Genomic DNA, 20,799 nt, shown 5'->3' with positions numbered 1-20,799 from the left:
TGAAATTGATTACAACGTTTTATGCGCAATTATGTGTAGATCAAGGATCTATACTTGGATTTTCAAAATTCCTTGTAGATAAAAATAGATCTAAGAAATGAATTCAAATAAATTTTGGTGGAAAAATTTGAAAGTTGCTTGATTATGAGAAGGATTACAAGGTTTTGCAATGGATTATATGGAGAATTCAGATATGAAAACGGATCTTAAATATTATTAATGGATCAAAGTAGATCTAGGAATGAAGTTTGAAAGATTTTTGGCAGGAAAAATTACAAAAACATAGTAGCACCAAAGTAATACGAATTTAGAGATATTGAAGTGTGTAGATGAAGAATTCAAGGTCAAATTGCATAGATCAAAAGTGAATCAATTCAGATTTGCATGTAATATACCTCTTGTGCTATGCTCTTGATACCAAATGTTGTAATCCAAGGTCTTCTTAACCAAGGAAAACTGAATGGATAGATCTATAAGAGGTTGCAACTATGTTGATGAATCTTGACCTTTAATGCTCCAAAAAATGCAAGAAACCAAGAGGAATGATGGTAGATAGGTGTGAATTTTAGAGACAAATTGAAACAAAGGAACAAATGGAATAAGGAAGGAATGGATGAGGTAGAATGACACCACCTAATAGGAATTAGGATAAGCCTAATTGCTCTCACCACATGGTGGAAACTCCATGATAAGAGATCTAAACCTAGGTATTCTAGAGAGAATGGCCTGGAGAGAAATTCACTCACTCTTGGTGAAAATTACACAAATGGTTCATTAGCCCCAAAATACAAGTGTTAAAACCTCTATATAGGCCTTCCAAATTCGTGCAAAAGAAGCTAAGGGATGGGGGAGTGAGCTAGAAATACAGGTCCATGAAAATGGTGGACCAAATACAAGCCAAAAAAGGAATACAAGTACAGAACCCTAAACCCCATGGCCCAATAGAAGGTCCAAAATCCTACCCTAAGCCCTAAACTAAACTATGTATGAATCATGCAACAAAATAGAGAAAATAAATGTGATCCCAAGCCTTCTATACTTTGGGCCTCAAGGTGTGTCATAAGAGTGGTCAAGATCCATTGGGTCTTCTTGGCCCTTGCCCTAGTCATGGGACCATGAAAGATCTTTGAGCTTTGCATATCTGTGGGGTTCTCTGGCTATATCACATCATTAAGTTATTGTTTGCGATGCATAGGATTATAAGATTATTTAAGACTAATTAGTAAATGTATTGGAATTTATTGATACATAAAAAACAAAAGGATTAAAAAAACTAAATAATATTGGAATATGATGGAATCTGCTTGTTGTAAAAAATTATTGTGAGAATATTACTACTCAGTTTCACACCATAGATGGTTGCCGGTTAGCCCCTGCCTCACAAATACAACGTGTGCGGTCATGGTCCCCTTAGCAAAGGTGTTAGTCAGGAGAAGAATGTGTGGCCCTTGGTACACCAATGCTCATTGTTGGTGTCACCACCACCCTCTCTTGTCCAAGGTATTTCTATCGCCCTCATCTTCTACACCCCAGTATATCGCTATAACCATTCATTGTTTCCAAACATATTCAAACACAACCATCATGCCATTCATATGTATTTTCAATCATTTCACATTATTCATTATCAACCAAATGGCATGTCCACACATTTTCAACCACATTATACTCAAACACACAAATTCCATCACCATCCTATTACAATTAAAGTCATATCATCACACATAATATTCACTATCTATCACACACATTTCTCAATATCAATCACCTTATATTCCACAAAAAATTTCCATCACAATCAAATCATTCTATTCAAATACACATCGTCCTGCGTTTTATCCTAATCACATGGCAATAGATAACACAATAAACAAATTCAAGTACAATGAGATAGGGTAGAGTCCCCCTTACCTTGGAATAAAGATCCAACACGAAACCAACAATGGAATTGCTCCCCACACAAATTTTCGTCCTCCAAGCATCCTAAACATGATTCCAACCTTTAATCTAGCTCACAAACGGCTTTGGAGTAAGTTTAATTAGTGAAATAGGACTGAGGGTTTAGAGAATTGAACAGAGTTCAAAGAGAGAAATGGGAAATGAGTTTTCCAAACCCTAAACCCCTTAAATACCCTATAAGTCATGACAGTCTTGCGACAACGAGACATGTCTCGCTATAGTGAGGCAACTCTCGCTACAGCGAGACCCATTCTCGCTATAGTGAAAATATCAGATGAATTTGAGCTTTGGTTTCTGTAAAATCTCGTAACAACGAGATCCTCTCGCTTTAGCAAGACTGCATTCTAGAAATGCACCCTCTCTGTTGCCCTCTCACTATAGCAAGGAGACTCTCACTGTAGCGATAACGCAACAGATGCACGCCCTTTGCGCAGGACCTTCTCGCTATAGTGAGAATCCTCTTGCTACAGCAAGAATGCCTCTGTAGCACACACTTAACTCACTTTCAATCAATTCTAAACGCATCCACACATATACATATATTCTCATTATTATATACGTCAATTGCAGAACATCATAGAAACCAAACACACATTCATATAGCAATCCACATATTTACAACTCTCCCCTTCTTTAATGAATTTCGTCCTTGAAATTCAACCAAACTATACAAACAACTCTAGATACAATTGTCTCATTCTACTCTCTATTTCTCATGTGGCATATCCCTCATCACTTGAGCTCCATATCACCTTCACCAGTGAGATTTCCTTGCCCCTCAGCTGCTTAACACGATGATATGCAATCCTCACCGGGTACACATCGTAGGATAAGTCTTCTCTTACTTGCACCAAATTGAGATCAATCATGTGAGAAGGATCTGACACATACTTCCTGAGTTGAGACACATGAAATACCAGATGTAGGTTTGAGAGATTCAGAGGTAAGCAATTCGGTCCGCTGCAGGACCAATTCTATTCAACACTTCAAACAGCCCAATGAACTAGAGGATAGCTTTCTGGACTTCAGAGTTCTCCCAACTCTGGTCATAGGTGAGACCTTCAAGAACACATGGTCACCCACTCAGAACTGTAAAGGTTTCATCCTCTTATCATAGTAACTCTTCTGCCGATCTTGTACAACTTTTATCTTTTCTTTAATTATCTTGATCTGTTCATTCTATTTTTGGACCATGTCTGGTGCACATAGAGTCGTCTCTCCAGTCTCATACCAACACAAATGAGTTCTGCACTTCCACCGATACAAAGCCTCAAACGATGCCATGTGCAATGACTTCCTGTTGAGCATCTCAGATGTGCTAAGAAGTCGTTATGGATTGTCACCGTCCCAAGGTACAAACTACTTGGCCTTACCTCCATAGCCAAGTTCATGTCCCAAAACTCCTCAATCAGCTCCATCTTTTTCATTATCATTGCTATCACGTGCAATGACTTCCTATTCAAAGCATTAGCCAGCACATTTGCCTTGCCAGGATGGTAAGACAGAGTGAAATCGTAGTCCTTGAGGAATTTCATCCACCTCCTTTGCCGCATGTTCAGGTCCTTCTGTCAAACAAGTACTTCAAGCTCTTGTGGTCACTGAACACTTGAAGCCTTACTCTATAAAGGTAGTGCCTCCATACCTTAAGAGTAAATACCACCACAACTAACTCCAAATCATGCATCGGATAGTTGACTTTATGCGAGCCCATTACCTTGAGACATAGGCAACTACTTTCCTATCTTGTATCAGAACACACTCAAGTCCATGCCTAGACGCATCACAATACACATTAAACTTTCGCTCTGGGTCAGGCAGAACCAACACAGGTGCTGAAGTCAACTTCAGCTTCAGCTCTAGGAAACTAGCTTCACACCCTCTACTCCACTTAAACTCTTTCCCCTTACGGGTCAACTTAGTCAAAGGTAAAGCTATTTTAGAAAATCCTTCAATGAGCTTCCTATAATAGCCCGCTAGTCTAAGAAAACTACGGATCTCCATTATATTTTCAGTCTCAGCCATCGGGCCACCACTTCCACCATCGTAGGATCCATCATAATTCTGTCTTTTGACACCACATGCCCCAAAAATTGAATTTGCGACAGCCAAAACTCGCATTTAGAGAACTTTGAGTACAATTGCCTCTTCTTCAAAATTTGCAAAATGATTCCCAAGTGCTTGATATGCTCTTCCTATGTGTTCGAATAGATTAGGATGTCATCAATGAACACCACCATAAACTATCCAAAAACTCATGGAATATTTTGTTCATGTAGTCCATGAACACAATAGGCGTATTGGTTACTCCAAATGACATCACCAAGTACTCGTAGTGACTATACTGCATCCTAAAAACTATCTTAGACACATCCTCATCCTTCACCCTGATCTGATTGTACCCGGATCTCAAGTCAATCTTTGAAAACACTGCAGCTCCCCTTAACTGGTCCATCAAATCATCAATTATGGGAAGAGGGTACTTGTTCTTTATTGTCACTTTGTTCAACTACTTGTAGTTAACACACATCCTCATACTCCCATCTTTCTTCTTCACTAAGAGCACAGGTGCTCCCCACGGTGACACACTTGGTCTCACAAACCGCTTCTATAATAAGTCCTTCACTTGTTTCTTAATCTCTACCAACTCCACCGGTGACATCTTATATGGTGCCACAAAAATCGGGCTTACTCTCAGAATGAGGTCAATAGTGAACTTTATCTCCTGCTCAGGCAATAATTCTGAAACATCTTTGGGGAAGACTTCCAAGAAGTCCCTCACCACTGGAATGTACTCTGGCCCCACTATAATTTGGCTTCTATTGAGAACATGACCATAAAGGCCTTAGCATTCACCGTGTTCTTCCATGCACCTTGACTCAAAAGTCAAGGAATTTTTGAAGTTAACGCACCAAAAATCAATGTCTCTCTCTACAGTCCAACAACACATAGTTAGCGGTTAGCCAATCCATTTCCAAAATCATGTCCAATTGGGAGAGAGGCAAACAAATCAAGTATACCTCAAAGTCCGTTCCATGCACCATTATCGAACACCTCAGACACACCCACGAGGTTACGACCGGTTTACTCGTAGGGATAGTTACCACAACATCGCACGACAATTTAGTCATATGCAAACCTAACCACTTCACACAGTCCATAGAAACAAAAAAGTGTGTAGTACCCGAGTCAAACAACACATCCAACAATTTGCCCTTAAGGACACATTTACCTCGAATTAACTCCTAAGACTGTGAAGCCTCTGCTCTGCTCATAGCAAAGACTCTCTCAGGAATCCTCGACTTCAGCCTAGTACTCATCCTTGCGCTCGGCCTTATGCTTCCTCTCGACTCAGGCCTCTAGGCTGTGCTCGTCATACCACTCTTCTTAGTAGCCCAACACTTATTAGCATGTGCCCTAATTTCCCGTAGTTACCACAGTTGGTCTGTGGCTGCAGGCAATCTCTTAACACGTGTAGTCCTCCACACCTGAAGCATTGAATGAGCCTTCTGAAAGAGCCTGAACCTGAGGCACACCCACTGCTCCTCTCTTGAGATGAAATCCCTCTGGACTGAAAATGGCTAAAGCTCAAATACGGCCCCTTCGAGAACCTAAGGGGTCTTCTATCCTACCCCATTGAACTATTCTCCCTAGTGTCCACGGTCTTGCCCTTCGAATTGGCTTTAAAAATTCTACACTTGCTCACCAGGGTGGACAAGTTAGTCAGCTGGAACACGCTAACAGCAGCACAGATCTCTGGCCTCAGCCCATGCTCAAATTGAGCACACAGTTCTTCCTCTCCATCCTCATGCTGATAGTGAGGCTACTACTTCATCAACTCTTAAAACTTCGCCACATATTCTTCAACAATTATGCTCCCTTGCTTCAAGTCAAGGAACTCTCTAGCCTTCTACTTCTTAAAGTCCCAGGGATAGTAATTTTCCAAGAAGCTCATCTTGAATGCCTCCCATTGGATGTAGCCACCCTCTTGTGGCAACGTCTGACTGGCAAACCTCCACCAGTCTTTTGCTTCCCACATAGAATGTATATGGCGTAGGTCACCTTATGCTCTTTCCTGCACCTCATTGCATGAAAGATTTTCTCCATATCTACCACCCATCTCTATGCATCCTCTAGGTCAAACTTCCTTTCAAACTTTGAAGGGTTGTGTCCAGTGAAGACAACTCTCGGTATTCAGCCGGCACTGCATCTTGGTTATGCGCCAAGGCCTTTAGAACTTGGGTCATTCGCTCTTGGAGGTCATTGGTGATTCCAGCTCCTCTACCTCTACTAGCCATTTCTAATCTAATCTTGCAAACAATTCGACAAACCACATTTAACAAGTCAAATCAATAATAACATTTATAATTCAGGCAAACAAAAGACATTAACACATAGCTTGGACGCTTCAGCCCTAATACCCTAGTCTGATTTGGATGAACTGCTCTGATACCAAAATTATAATGCCTTAATTTAACTTTCCAAATAAATAAATTTGGCAATAAGTGGGAATAATAAAAATTTCATTCAAATGGTTCCTAATACATAATTTCATTAAAGTATTTCAAAATAAGGATGGATTATAAATTTGAATCAAGTCATTCCACAAGACTTAATTAATACATAATAATTTCAAGAGAATAATTTCTAAGTCCTATAGCAGTTTCATCCATCCCTTCACTGAGCCTGGTGCTGATCGTCTTAATCATCTGAAAAATAGATGTAAGGGTGAGTATTCTACACTATCAGACACACACCAAGCATAGAGACTTACCTCGCATGTTTCATACATTTCTAACATTATTCAAATCATTAATCAAACAACATTAATTCACACTTTGTCAAACATTTCACACGCATATGCGCTCACTGCATGTTAGCCACGCTTATTATGGCACTATGATCACAGATTCCTGACACCCTCAACCTCAGGGACTTACTCAATTTCACACTATGGATAGTCGTCGTTAGCCCCCGCCTCAAGGATACAACGTGTGCGGTCACAGGCCCCTTAGCAAAGGTGTTAGTCAGGAGAAGAATGTGTGGCCCTTGGTGCACTCACGCTCACTGTTGGTGTCACCACCACCTTCTCTTGCCCAAGGTATTTCTATCACCCCATCTTCCACACCCTAGTATATCACTGTAACCATTCATAGTTTCCAAACATATTCAAACATAACCATCATGCCACTCACACGTATTTTCAATCATTTCACATTATTCATTATCAACCAATGACATGTCCACACATTTTCAACCACATTATACTCAAACACACAAATTCCATCACCATCTTATTGCAATTAAAGTCATATCATCACACACATTTCTCAATATCAATCACCTTATATTCCACACCAAATTTCCATCAAAATTCAATCACAATCAAATCATTCTCATCAAATACACATCATCCTACGTTTTTTCATAATCACATGGCAATAGATAACACAATAAATGAAGACCCAACACAAAATCAATAATGGAATTGCTCCCCACATAAATTTCTATCCTTGAAGCATCCTAAACATGTTTCCAACCTTCAATCTTGCTCAAAAATGGCTTTGGAGTCAGTTTAATTGGTGAAATAGGGCTAAGGGTTGAGAGAATTGAAAAAAGTTAAAAGAAAGGAATGAGAAATGAGTTTTCCATACCCTATGAGTCGCAGCACTCTTGTGACAACAAGACATATCTCGCTACAGCGAGACCTATTCTTCGCTGCAGTGAAAATCTCAAATGAATTTGAGCTTTGGTTTCTGCAAAATCTCGTAATAACGAGATCCTTTCGCTCCAGTGAGATTGCAGTCTAGAAATGCACCCTCTTTGTTGCTTTCTCGCTACAGCGAGGAGACTCTCACTGCAGCGAGAACGTAACAAATGCACGCCCTTTGCCAAAGACCTTCTCGCTACAATGAGAACGCCCTTGCAACATACACTTAACCCACTTCTTAAATAATTCCAAATGCATCCACATATATACGCATATACTCTCATTATTATATACATCAATTGCACATCATCATACAAACCAAACACACATTCATATAGCAATCCACATACTTAAACATTCTTCATCGATTATTTGAATCTATCAAGTTCAGCATATTTCATCTATAATACCACACACACACACACATTCCTTTTATCATTTAACACAGAAAGATTATCAATTACTTTCATACCACACACATACAATGTGCCGAAAGACGGATGTAATATCCTCGTTTTTATATTTATTATTATAGCATTGAATGTTGGTTGTAATTAGGAAGTTATTTAAATTTTAGAGATTTTAAAAAATGTAAGCTGCAAGGTATCTCGCTGTGACGAGAAACAGAGTCCAGAAATCAGGCTCTCTGATGCTCTCTTACTGTAGTGAGGATGCTCTCACTGCAGCGATGAGCTCTTACTGTAGTTAGAATGACAGACAGTAAAGTAAAAATTTTTCTAGTTTTTTTGCAACAGCGAGAGAAGGGCTCGCTGTAGCAAAAATATCGTGAGTTAAGGGGTATTTAAGGGTTTTCAAGTTAGACTCCCTTATTCTCTCGACCTTTAACCCTTTCTTCTAAAAAAAATCTCCCAAAAATCTCAACTTTCCATCGAATCCAAGCTTGGGAATTACATCAATCAACTTTAAGTTCTTGGAGCTTTGTTCTCTTTTTTTGGTTATTTCCTATGTTTTTCCCTTCTCAAAATGTTATCTTTTGTGATATCTAGGAAAATCTTGGTTCTTTCACCAAAACCCTTCACAAAATCTCTTTCAAAACTTTATTTCAAGGTAAGGAGGGCTCTATTTTGTGATTTTAAGCATAATAAATATTTAGTAACCATGAGAGTACTTTATGTATATGCTATTGTATGATTCTTATGATTAATCGACATTTGATTGTTGTGAACAGTATGTTTGGTTTGATTTTGGGTGTTAATGATATGTTTGAGTAGTATATTTGTTTGGAACTTAGTCTGGAAGTGCTTTACTAAGCACAATCTTTTACTTGAATGATAGGAATCTCCTTGCTGGAATTCTAGAAGAGGACCTTTCTTGGATAAAAAAACGCACAAGGGTTACAGAACATTGTTTACGAACTCGAAACTATATCTCAAGTTATAGAACTCAAAATTGAACAAAACCAAAACAAGGTGAATCCTCACATTTTGGGAAGCAATTTTGACTCAAGAATCATTGAAAAAGGATTTGTAGAATGAAAATTATGAGCAGGACATGTTTTGGACAAAAATTGGAATGTCGTTAATGAAAAATTAAACGAGACCAAAATGAGGTGAATCCTCATGTTTTGGGAAGCAATTTTGACTCAAGAATCATTGAAAAAGGATTTGTAGAATGGAAATTATGAGCAGGACATGTTTTGGACAAAAATTGGAATGTCGTTGATGAACTAGGAGCTGTATCTCAAGCTGTAGAACTCAGAATTGAATTTGACCAAAACGAGGTGAATCCTCAAGTTCTGGGAAGCAATTTTGACTCAAGAATCATTGAAAAAGGATTTGTAGAACAAAAGTTATAAGCAGAACTTGTTTTGGACAAAAATTGGGAAATTTAGGGTTTCAAGGGAAACGTGGTAGTGATAATGGGTGGCACCACTTTTAGGGAGAAAGATAAGCCACAAAGACGCCACAAGGGAGGTGGAAAGCCCTTGATAAGTCTCAGACTTGGTTCAGCCAAGAACCCAGGAGAATCACTCTCACACAAAGTTTTGTTTGATAATCCAAATCTACTTTCATTGATGTAAATGTGAATACATATAGGAGCTGCCACTGAGTAGCCACAAAACCCTAAAAGTTATTATGGGGCAGCTAGCCCATTAACACATAATGAAAATAAAAGAAATAACAATAACTAGAATTTATTGGGCTAAATTCGTATGCCCATATGGCAGCCCACTTAAACTTATGACAAACATTATTTAGTAGCATATAATGCTTTTAAACAATAAAAATAAAATAAAAATACTAGCAGCCCTTCTTGCATCGAGGGTCTTCAATGAGAACAATGCAATGAACTAATTTAGGCTCTATGTCCTCCAATTTAGGGGCAACTTCAAGAATTGTTGCTACCACTTGGTTTAGAGTCTCCTTAGCCTTCTTAGTTCTTGCTCTAGTCATAGTTCTCCCAAGTCCTTCAAGTGCGTTGTTCCTTTTGTCCTTAACCATGTCCTTATCATTGAATGACGAGTTTAGTATGAAGAAGAGTATAGAATAAGTGTAAAAAGCTAAATGGATCTAGTATGAATAGGTACAGAGATACACTAGGGGTATAGCGTCAAAGATGATGGGAAATCTGGGGGAAACGTAGGGTGGTGAGCAACATTCGCATATGTGTACACATTTTTTCTGAGAGCGAATGCGTCACATGGTCTCACACTCGTTTCTTAACTAGACTCCTAACTATACCTTTGCTAAGGGGATGTTATTGTGTACATTGTATCCGTATGCATGGGCTAACTGGCTACTATTTACCTCGTTGTGTAAGACCTCAGGAACTGCTGAAGGTATTGTATATCTGTGATCACAGTGCACTGGGAGTGCATATCCAAAAGAGAGAAATATAATGATTTGTAATGGAATATATGTAATGTGATATGTATTGCTTTGAGATTCATGTTATTGTGATTCCTTGTGTTCCGTGACTATGATTGTACTGTGATGTTGGTCTTTAAAATAGTGTTATGTTAAAATGATAAAATAGAAGTTCATCCTTACTAACATTTTCAGGGAACAAGGATGATGGAGCATTTGGAAAGAATTAGGCTAATAGATAGTTCTATACATAATAGGCTTAATTATGTGTTTAACGAGTATCAAAGGAAATGTTATTTTAAGTTTGCAATTCTTGTTGAAGATGTACCTAAGACTTTTATCATGTTAGAAATGAATTTCTCTTATAGTATTCCTTTAAATTTTCTTATGGGTAGAAAACACCATACCCTATATATTCATATCTATAGAGGTATTGTTAGATTGTATTTTGGGAGCTGCTTTGGGACTTGAATTGCTTTTTTGTGATTTGGTCATGTAATTATTATTTTGAGTTCTACTTGTTTTGACAAACAGTTTGTAAATTGTTGTATGAAATATGTATAAATACAGGCCTTGTATTAATGTTTGAAAAAAATTATTTCGAATAAGTATGAGTTATGTTTACTGCTATTTACTTAATATTTCTCGGATTGACAGACTTTGTAAACAACCTTATTCATAAATAGATATTTTATCTATTTATACTTACAATATTTTCCATATACGAAAATTTTATACATTATACTGAGCTTGTATAAATGGAATAAATAGCTTTTAAAATTTAAAAATTTAGGATGTTACATCAGACACCTTTAGACTCAATCCAAACATACAATTTAATACATATGTTTCCTCTATATTAATAAATCACCTAGCTTAAGGTTTAGTATCTTCTAATACACTGAACAATATTCCAATATTAATTGTATATTTATATAATAGTGGTAAAATCTTAAAAGTTATTATGATTCTATTACTCAAAATAAGAATACTACAGTTAGGGTTCAAAATAAGATTTTCTCTCCAAAAATCCCTTTTTAGCACAATAGCTATAACTTTGCTTTTAGAGTCAAGTAACTTGAGTTTCTAGGTTAAATTTTGTAGATAAGACATAGAGTTTGGGATCAACTCCCCTTACGTAGAAATGGGTAAAGCTGGCAAATGGGCCAGCCCTCACTCATTTAGCCCTGACCTATGTGGGTTATGGCTTAAAAGCCCATAGGGCCAAATAGCCCTCAATATAAAAAGCCCATAGGGTCAAAAAGCCCATGGGGTTTAGTGGGTGAAAATTGACCCATGGGTAAGCCCACAAAATAATCAATGAAAGAAAAAAGGGTGATTGTTTACATTCTCCACCTCAATGTGCTCATTATCAAAAGCCCCATTCTATATATTATTTTAGCTTCAAATACATACTTAGATTCACCTATCTGTAATAACAAAAAATTGATTACCACACATGTAAATTCAAGGACATTTGTAATTTTACTAAGATGTTTAAACTACTAAGCATTAAAATATTAGTGTTTTACCTGCAAATTAAGACTTCTATTTTGGTTGCCAGTGATAAGCATGTTATAGCCAACAATTGCATTGTCCAAGCTCTTCGCTTCTGCAAAAACAAAGATTAAATCAACAAAACCAATGGAGAACATAAAGGGAAAAAACAGTTTTTGATTAAGTTTACTTCCAAAAAGTCCAGATACTTTTTCAAGGTTAAGTGAATTAACTTCACCTTTTGATTTTGCAGTGACAATCGTTGTCATTGCTTATTTTGAAATTGGATCCAGGTGGTTTATGGGCTTTAGTTGATCATTTCCTTCAACGCAGCTTGGACATTGCCATTTCCCATTTGTGATGCGCTTCAAGAGATAATATCACAAATGATTGAAAACAAAATCAGATTTTTAAAAACATACACAAAATTGAACCATAATTATATGTGACCATTTATACAATGCTAAATACTTCCATTTGCAGAATCACACATGCATCAAATCTAAGGCTATCAAAAGCATCAAATCTAACCAACGTTTCAACAAAAACAACCCTAAAAATCACTTTAAGTTCGACTAACTTTCAGGCAAAATAAAAATAAAAATAAAAATACAAAACATAAAAAGTTTTCATTCTTCAATTCATCACTGGCCTTCAATATCATCTTTTTGAAGCATATTCAATTCCTCCATTCCTCGATAAATAGGTTTACAATCATCTTCATCTAAAACTTACAAAAAATTGAGAAATAATTAGATAAAAAATCAAATAAAATTAACTAAAAGCCTATACAATTTAAAAATATTGTCTAAATTATTACCATTTGGATTCGGAATAAAACTGTGCAACCAATTTCTAGTGCATATGAGCATTTGGACATGATTAGGAAGGGTAGAACTTCTATATTTAGTAAGAACTCGGCCACCAATACTAAAAGCAGATTCTAAGGCTACTGTAGTAATTGGAATGCTTAAAACATCTCGTGTCATAATTGCAAGTGTCGAAAATCTTTTCTCATTAGACTTTCAATAACTCAGCACATCTAAATCCTCATTATCATCATAATCAAGTGATTTTTCTTCCAAATAAAGATCTAATTCATTCTTCCCAATGTTAGATTTGGTTTCACTTTGAAACTTTTTAAACTCCTGCAATATATAATATATTAATCACTTAAACAACATAATAATAAAAGTATAAATTTAATAAAGGAATATAGAAACATACCTTAAATACTTTTGATCTCTTGTGCCTACTTCCTTCTTCACTTGCCTTATCCAATGTACTAGATTCAGCAAATGGTTGAGATTGAGAAGCATTTGGTGTATTGAAATAATCACTCACATACTCTTCATATAGTTTGTCAAACTTTTCTTTCACACTCTTAACTTTATCTTCAGAAGTTAAACAATCAAGTTTGGTGTAGCAAAAAAGTATAAAGTCTAATTTCAAACGTGGGTCGAGAATAGCTCCAAATGCTAATACCACACTATACTCTTTCCAATATTTGTCAAAAAAAATTTCATCCTCACAGACATTTCCTTTATCACCTTATCATCATTAACCAAGTTTTCATCTAACATGCATTCAATCTTCCACACTTGTAAAAAATATAAATTTGAGGTTGGGTAAGAAGATCCTGATATCATGTTAGTTGTCTCATAAAATGGTTCTAGAAATTCATACATCTTCTCTCCCCTTTTCCATTCTTCTTCTGATGGACAATATTTACAATTTGTATCAGTCACTCTAAGAATATCAAATGCTTTTGCATATTTGATTGCACTTTCAAGCATCAAATATGTTGAATTCCACCTAGTTGGGACATCCAATCGTAAACCAATACTCTTATCAATACCAACTTCTTGCACACAGTCTTTAAATTTAATCATCCTTCCATCTGATCCTCTCACATACTTAGCACTTTCTCTAATTTTATAAAGTGCTTCACCAGCTACTTTCAAACCCTTTTAGACAATCAAGTTAAGAATGTGAGCAGAACAACGAACATGAAAATATTCACCATCACACAATAAACTATTTGTAAACGAATATGAGTTTTCAAAATATCTTGCATACTATCATTAGTAGAAGCATTGTCTAAAGTGATAGAAAATAACTTTTTGTCTATTCCCCAATATTTCAAGCAATCAAATAGGATAGCTTCTAATTCAAATCCAGCATGTGAAGTTTTCATCTGACAAAAATTAAGAATTCTACTGACTAATTTCCATTCATCATCCACAAAGTGTGCTGTCAAACAAATATATCCCTCAGTGGTAGAAGCTGTCCATCCATAAGAAGTTAAACACACTCTATTAGGAATTTTAGACAAAATTTGCTTGAGCTTATCTTTCTCTATAGTATAAACCTTTTTAATATCTGACAAAACAGTGTTCCTAGAAGGCATCACAACACTTGGATTTAAATACTTTATCCATTCCCTAATACTCTCATATTCCACAAAATTAAAGGGAAGATCATGCTGAATTATAGCTTTGGCAAGCAACTCATGGTGGATCTTTTGATTAATTTGTGTGATGCTGGACTTTGGGTTGGATAACATATCATCCACATTTAAATTCGAGTTTAAAATCCTTTTATAAACAGAAATATGGCGACTTAAATGTCAAGTCCCATAGTTTGTTTTTGACTTGGGATTGTTACCAATTGTATAATCACGTTCACAAAAATTACACACAGCCCTTTCCACACCATCCTTATCTTTACCAATTTTTGAAAAAAAACTTCCACACATTTGAAGTCTCTTTCTTTGCTGACTCAGCGTTTTCAGAAAAAGTGATTGGGGGTTTCAGAAACAACTTCATCTTCAATATTCACATGTTGATTTTTAGACTCCATAATAAAATCTATATTTTAAAAAAGTAATTTAATCAGTATCTCATTCGTTTTATATACCAAAAGACTTATGTAAAAAAAATATTTAAAGATAATATTATATGCAACTAGTCATATAAAAAACACACATGCTTTAGTTTTTAAGATAAAATTGAATATGAACTACACTACCTCAAATACAATAGAGAAAAGAATAATAAAGGAATTTTCTAGTACATGATATTGCAAATAGTGTAAAAATCTGTAAACTTAAATTCCATTAACCAAAAAGGCTCTCTATAATTTTTAGTAACATGGGTGGAAAGAAAGTGATTTATACTACAAATAGACTAAGATTCCTTTCACTTACATAGCATTGAATCTCATTCTATATTTTTCATTTGTTCAAAAAGTCCAATTTTCTTAAACAACTATGACATAACATTTTTCAATTAGTTCAACAGTTTGTAATTCTTCAACAAAAGACATGACAACACATTTAACAGTAGAGTTAATATTTTTTTTTTAAAATAATGATGAGAAAAAGGATAAAGTAAATTAACACTTTTACTGATGTTATAGTTGAAATTGATAGAAGATATGAATTTCTATTCAAACAAAAGGAAATATTAAAATCCCATAAATTCATGACATAGCCCTAGCTATGGACTTACACATGCTAAAGAAAAGAATCAAAACAATCATAAACAAAGCCATAGAGAAAAGCAAACTAGAATGAGATGAGTTTCCAGTCTTTAAGTACGGTCGCCCAAAGCTCCAAGTCTCGTCAAGAATATGCCAAAGATCCCCCCAGAAGAGAGACAAGGTGAAAGGGTGTATTAAAGAGCAAAAGCCAAGATGTAAAAAAGGTGTCCCCTGCGATGCCTGAGGTCTTCCTTTTAATAGGGTTTAAAACCCTAAAGACTCTTCATAATTGGACTTTCCGTAGATGAGCACAGCTGTATAAGGCCTTATGCACGACTGTGCATGGGCTCGAAGCACCCTTTGCTTGTTGAAAAGGTCTAGGTGTGCTAACTGCTGTGAAGCCCTAATCTTCCATTAATTTGGGCCCAAAATGTACCCAAAATCCACTTGCAGCCTCTTTATACCAAATTGCACAATTAATAAATAAATTAGTGTAAATCTCAAATAAAGTAAAGGTCAAATATAAACATATGATCTGTAAAAGAGGACCTAATTACAGACTTATCAACTTCTTCATACTTATTTGTTTGCTTGTCCTCAAGCAAAGTGTTGGTTAGGAGAATAACAGAATAACTTGGAACACAATACCGCACAAAGAACCCAAGATAAAGGAGATAAAGAGAGCAATAAGAGTAATATCATTGAGCATAAGCAATCAAAAGGATTGCCAATTAGAATCTTATATTTCTATACTTTTCACTCAAACATCAAATTAAGGCACTCTGCTTTCCTCTCTCATTAAGGGACAAAATAGGATATTACTCAATTCTCCTAAAGAAAAGTGTACTACCATAGGCTTGACTATAAACCAACTCTCCACTAAATAAATTAAATGCAAGTAAAATCATGAGATATTTTTCAGGTTATAATGTGGCCAAGGGGTTATAATAAAGGAGGTGAGATAAATGAACGAAAGAGACACAAAGGAGTAATAAATTATAAAAATTACAAAATCTTCTAAGTTTACAAATAAAGTTCTTGAATCAATATCTTTACTCCTCTCTCGTTTCATTTGTATATAACCTTTTTTTTCTTTTCTTTTTGCTATTTTCTTTTTCTTTTTCATACTTTTTTTTTCTTTTTGCACATGAGAGATATAGAGGAGAATTTATCAAACGTTCAACAACTCAATTGTTCTATTCATAAACTCAAGGTCATCAAAACATTCTATAAATTTAATGCAAGGGACCAAGAAAATCAATAAAGCTCAAAGTGGACAACTAGTTGTATCTCAAACATGCAGAAAGCCAAGAATAAAAGTCCTATTATGCCTCAATCACATTAAAACATGGAATTAAAAATAGAAGTCTTAAGTTAGTTCCAAGTCAAGTTCTAGAGTACAAATCCTAAGGAGATAATCACACAAAATAATGAGGAAAAGGGATACAATTAATTAAATTAAGATAGAAATCTCCTTTAAGGCTCAAAACTTACATCTGTGGGTTAAAGTTTAATGTAGAGCATAAAAGTAAGGAAGTTAGCTAATTATTAGTTTCCAAATGAAGGTATAAGGCTAATAATAATCACTTAACTTGCTCTTCTAGTGGAAAAATTGGATTCCATGAGGAAAAAAATTTTAAATTATCATAAAAAATAGCATGGACACTTTACTCAAGAATATGTAATGATAATCATATAATTAGGAGCTACTCCCCCATACTTATAGTAAAACATTGTCCTCAATGTTTGAAAGCAATCAAATTAAAAACATGCACACATGGCAATTGAATAAAAGGAAAGAGATTCCTTAATAATTCTTGGTATGACGGCTTCGGGTGAAGGAGCATGGCTATGTTGAAATCTTAAGCACGTCCATGCGTATGATGTAAAGCTTCTCTCACAATTACGACTGAATACATAACCGGGTATGGGATGATCATGGGCGTGCTTTCAGATTAGAGCTCAAAAGTGTGTGCGGGAACAATCAACTCAATTCTTGCAATCTTTCAATAAGTTTATTCTTTATTCTAAAAATAAAATAACAATAGAAAAATTAAAATAAACAAAAAGAAATAAAATTTAAATAAAATAAAAGACACAAGTTGCCTCCTGGAAGTGCTTGTTTAACTTCACGAGCCTAACGTTCTAGTAAATCATGGTGGGAAGAAGCCATGAATCTCAGATGCGACTCCCTTGATATGTAATTGTCTACCCAACAGCTTTGCCTCCTCAACACTTATTATTACATCAGAAAAAGTATTCATAAGATGGGGATTAGAATAAAAAGAAGAAAATTTAAGCTCTAAATTAAGAGGCTTATTAATGGATGGTTTAAACTTTTGTCTTGTGTTCTTCTTATATTGCTTCCTCGTTGGCCTTCTTCTTATAGTTCCATGCTTCATATAAATTGGAGGAGGTGAAGCAACATCCACAATGCTCACAAAGTGATAGGACCCTTGGCTAGAAGGGTACTTGAAAGAATTGAAAACTTAAAATACAACTTCCTCATCATCTAGCCTCAATTTGAGTATCCCTTCTTGTACATCTATGATGGCCCTTGCAGTGGCCAAGAACGGTCTTCCTAGTATAATGGGGACATCATCATCTTCCTCCATGTCAAGTACCACAAAGTCAGCAAGAAATATAAATTTATCAACTTTTATAAGTACATTCTCTATTATGCCTTTGGGGTATATGATCAACCTATATGCCAGGTGAAGTTACATGGAGGTCTGCTTAGGTTTATGCATTCCAAACTTCCTGAAAACAGAATAAGGCATAAGATTAATACTTGCTCCTAAATCACATAGAGCATTCCAATTATGCAAGGAATAGTAAAACTCCTTGGGTCCTTAAGCTTAGGTGGAAGCTTTTTAAGGACTATAGCTGAGCACTCCTCAGTGAGCTTCACAGTTTCGTGTGCTTTCAACTTCTTCTTATTGGTTAAAATCCCCTTTAAAAATTTAGCATATTTGAGCATTTTGGAGATGACATCAATGAAAGGCATATTGATGTGTACTTTGCTTAATAGATCTAAGAACTTGTGGAACTCTTCATCATAAGGAGGGTGACCTTGTTGTTGTGGAAAAGGTATCTTTGGCTCATAAGGCCTTGGTTGAACAAGAGTCTATTCCGTCTTTTCTTTTTCAGGCTCTTTGCTTGAAGCATGACCTTGCTTATAGTGATGCATAGTTGTGCTTTTATCATTGTCATGGCCGTGCTTGTATAAGCATAGTCGTGCTTCTATTGTAGTAGGAGCGTGCTCATCAATTAGCATAGACGTGCCTATAGAATCAACATTGGTGTGCTTCTCAGCAAGCATGGGCGTATATGTGTCTCTGTTATGCGATTCTTGTAATTTCTTTCCACTTCTAAGGGTGCATTGCATTGCTCCCTTGGATTAGGTTCAGGCTGAGATGGCAGTGTTCCCATCAATTTGCTCATCTTAGAAGAGTTGCCTTGTATTTTAGATTTGACCTCTACAAACTTATCAATTCTCTCAACATATTGGTCTAATTTGGATTCAAGCTCTATCATCCTCATATCAGAGTAATGCACATATCGCATCATCTATTCTTAAAAGTTGGACTGAGATCTTGGGGCTTCTTTCCCTTCTGGTCTTGCTCCTTAATTTTTAATATGGGGAGGACGATAAACACTTGAATTTTGACTTCTAAAGCCATTTCCCTAAGAGTTAGGAGGATTACTTCTCCACTTCGAATTGTGATTGCCTATGAAATTTGCCTCCTCTTACTTAAATTTTGGGCTTGCAAGAGCTTTTACAATTTGGCCTTAAGCCTTCATTAAAGATTCTAGTTGCTTTGCAAGGGCTATCATTTGGTTCATTAGTGGACTGCTGCTCTCTACTTGGTAGACTGGGGTAGTCTCTTTCCTCTTGATATCGTAAGAGTCAGCAGTGTGCCACTAGAACCTAGAAGATGACATCTCATCTATTAGCTTGTATGCATCATCTGGATCTTTTCTTATGAGGGACCCTCCTACTGTGGTATCGATTGTAGCCCTGGTAGTGATTGATAGGCCATTGTGAAAGATCTGTACTTGTCTCCATGTCAGAAAATCATGATGATGACATCTCCTCAAAAGCTCTCCAAACCGCTCTTATGCCTCGAATAAGAATTCTGCTTCATATTGTTGGAAGCAACATATCTCTGTCATAAGTTTAAAGGACCTTGATGGGGAAAGTACTTTCCCAAGAATTATTGAGTGAGATCCTTCTAAGTTGTGATGAAATTGGCTGGGAGTGAGAAAAACCATGCATTCACCTTTCCAGATACTGAGAAGGGGAAAAGGCGGAGTTGAATAGCATCGTTGAAGACTCCATTGTATTTGATGGTATCTGTCAATCGGAGAAACTTTGTCAAATGGAGATTAGGGTCTTCGTTAGGCATGCCTCCAAACTGTATGGAGTTTTGGACAATGGTTATGAATGCTGGTTTAAGTTCAAAATTGTTGGCCTTCACATTAAGGGCCACGATGCTTCCAGGGGTTCCTGTAGCAGTAGGTGTCATGTAATCTTGAATTGATCTTCTTCCCTGTGCCATTCTTTGCTTTCTCACTTCTTTTCTTTTTCTATGCGTTGTTCTCTAAATCTCCAGATCAAATAAACAAACTGTAGAGAACTTAGAACGAGTGACCATACATTAAAAGAAAGTTTAAAAAATAAATAAAAAATGAAAATTATAAAAAATAAATATAAAAAATTTAACAATAAACAAAATAGAATTAAAATAAAGCAAAATACAAATTGCTCAAATCAATTAAATTTGAGATTTTCTTAATATTGAAAAAGCAATCCCCGACAACGGCGCCAAAAACATGTTCGGGAGGCAAGTGTACCTATTTAGAATTAATAAAGGGTTCTTAAATTAAGTTCCTAAAATATCGTCCCACAAGGATTGATTTCCAATTATTAAGAATTTCCTGATTCAATTGTTTAAGCTTCAAAGATATGAGATTGATTAAAATAAGAATTTATAAAATCATTATAAAACTAAGAGCAAGAAATACAATGTATGTCTTGGTTAAACTTATCGGAGAGGAACCTAGGGTCATGTTAACATCCCCAGCGGTCATACAAGACATCAATTTAAGAAAGCTTAAGGAAGCTATGAACTTGTTAATTTAATAATGATTAGAAGAGAAATATTGGTTTGGTTCACCTAATCTTTTGTCTTGTATTACCGTATAGATCTATTAATTAACTCAGGTACAGTCGCTTGACGATATAATTAATTCGGATTAGGAAAAAATCTAATCATAGAATGGAAATCAAATTTCGATTTAAACATGAAAATCCCATAAATT

General features: G+C 35.8%; 1 non-coding gene across 1 annotated transcript; it reads left to right on the top strand.

The window, feature by feature from the left end:
- The first annotated feature begins 19,549 nt into the window (after nt 1–19,549).
- LOC113868209 lies at nt 19,550–19,656 on the top strand. The gene has a single exon (XR_003505236.1). It is a non-coding gene; the product is annotated as a small nucleolar RNA R71 (small nucleolar RNA).
- The last annotated feature ends 1,143 nt before the right edge of the window (nt 19,657–20,799 follow it).

This window comes from Abrus precatorius, unplaced genomic scaffold (genome assembly GCF_003935025.1).
Source record: "Abrus precatorius isolate BTA unplaced genomic scaffold, Abrus_2018 Scaffold5, whole genome shotgun sequence".
Taxonomy (NCBI): Eukaryota; Viridiplantae; Streptophyta; class Magnoliopsida; order Fabales; family Fabaceae; genus Abrus; species Abrus precatorius.
The sequence above is the reverse complement of the archived record's forward strand: the minus strand, read 5'-3'. Positions and strand labels throughout refer to the sequence as shown.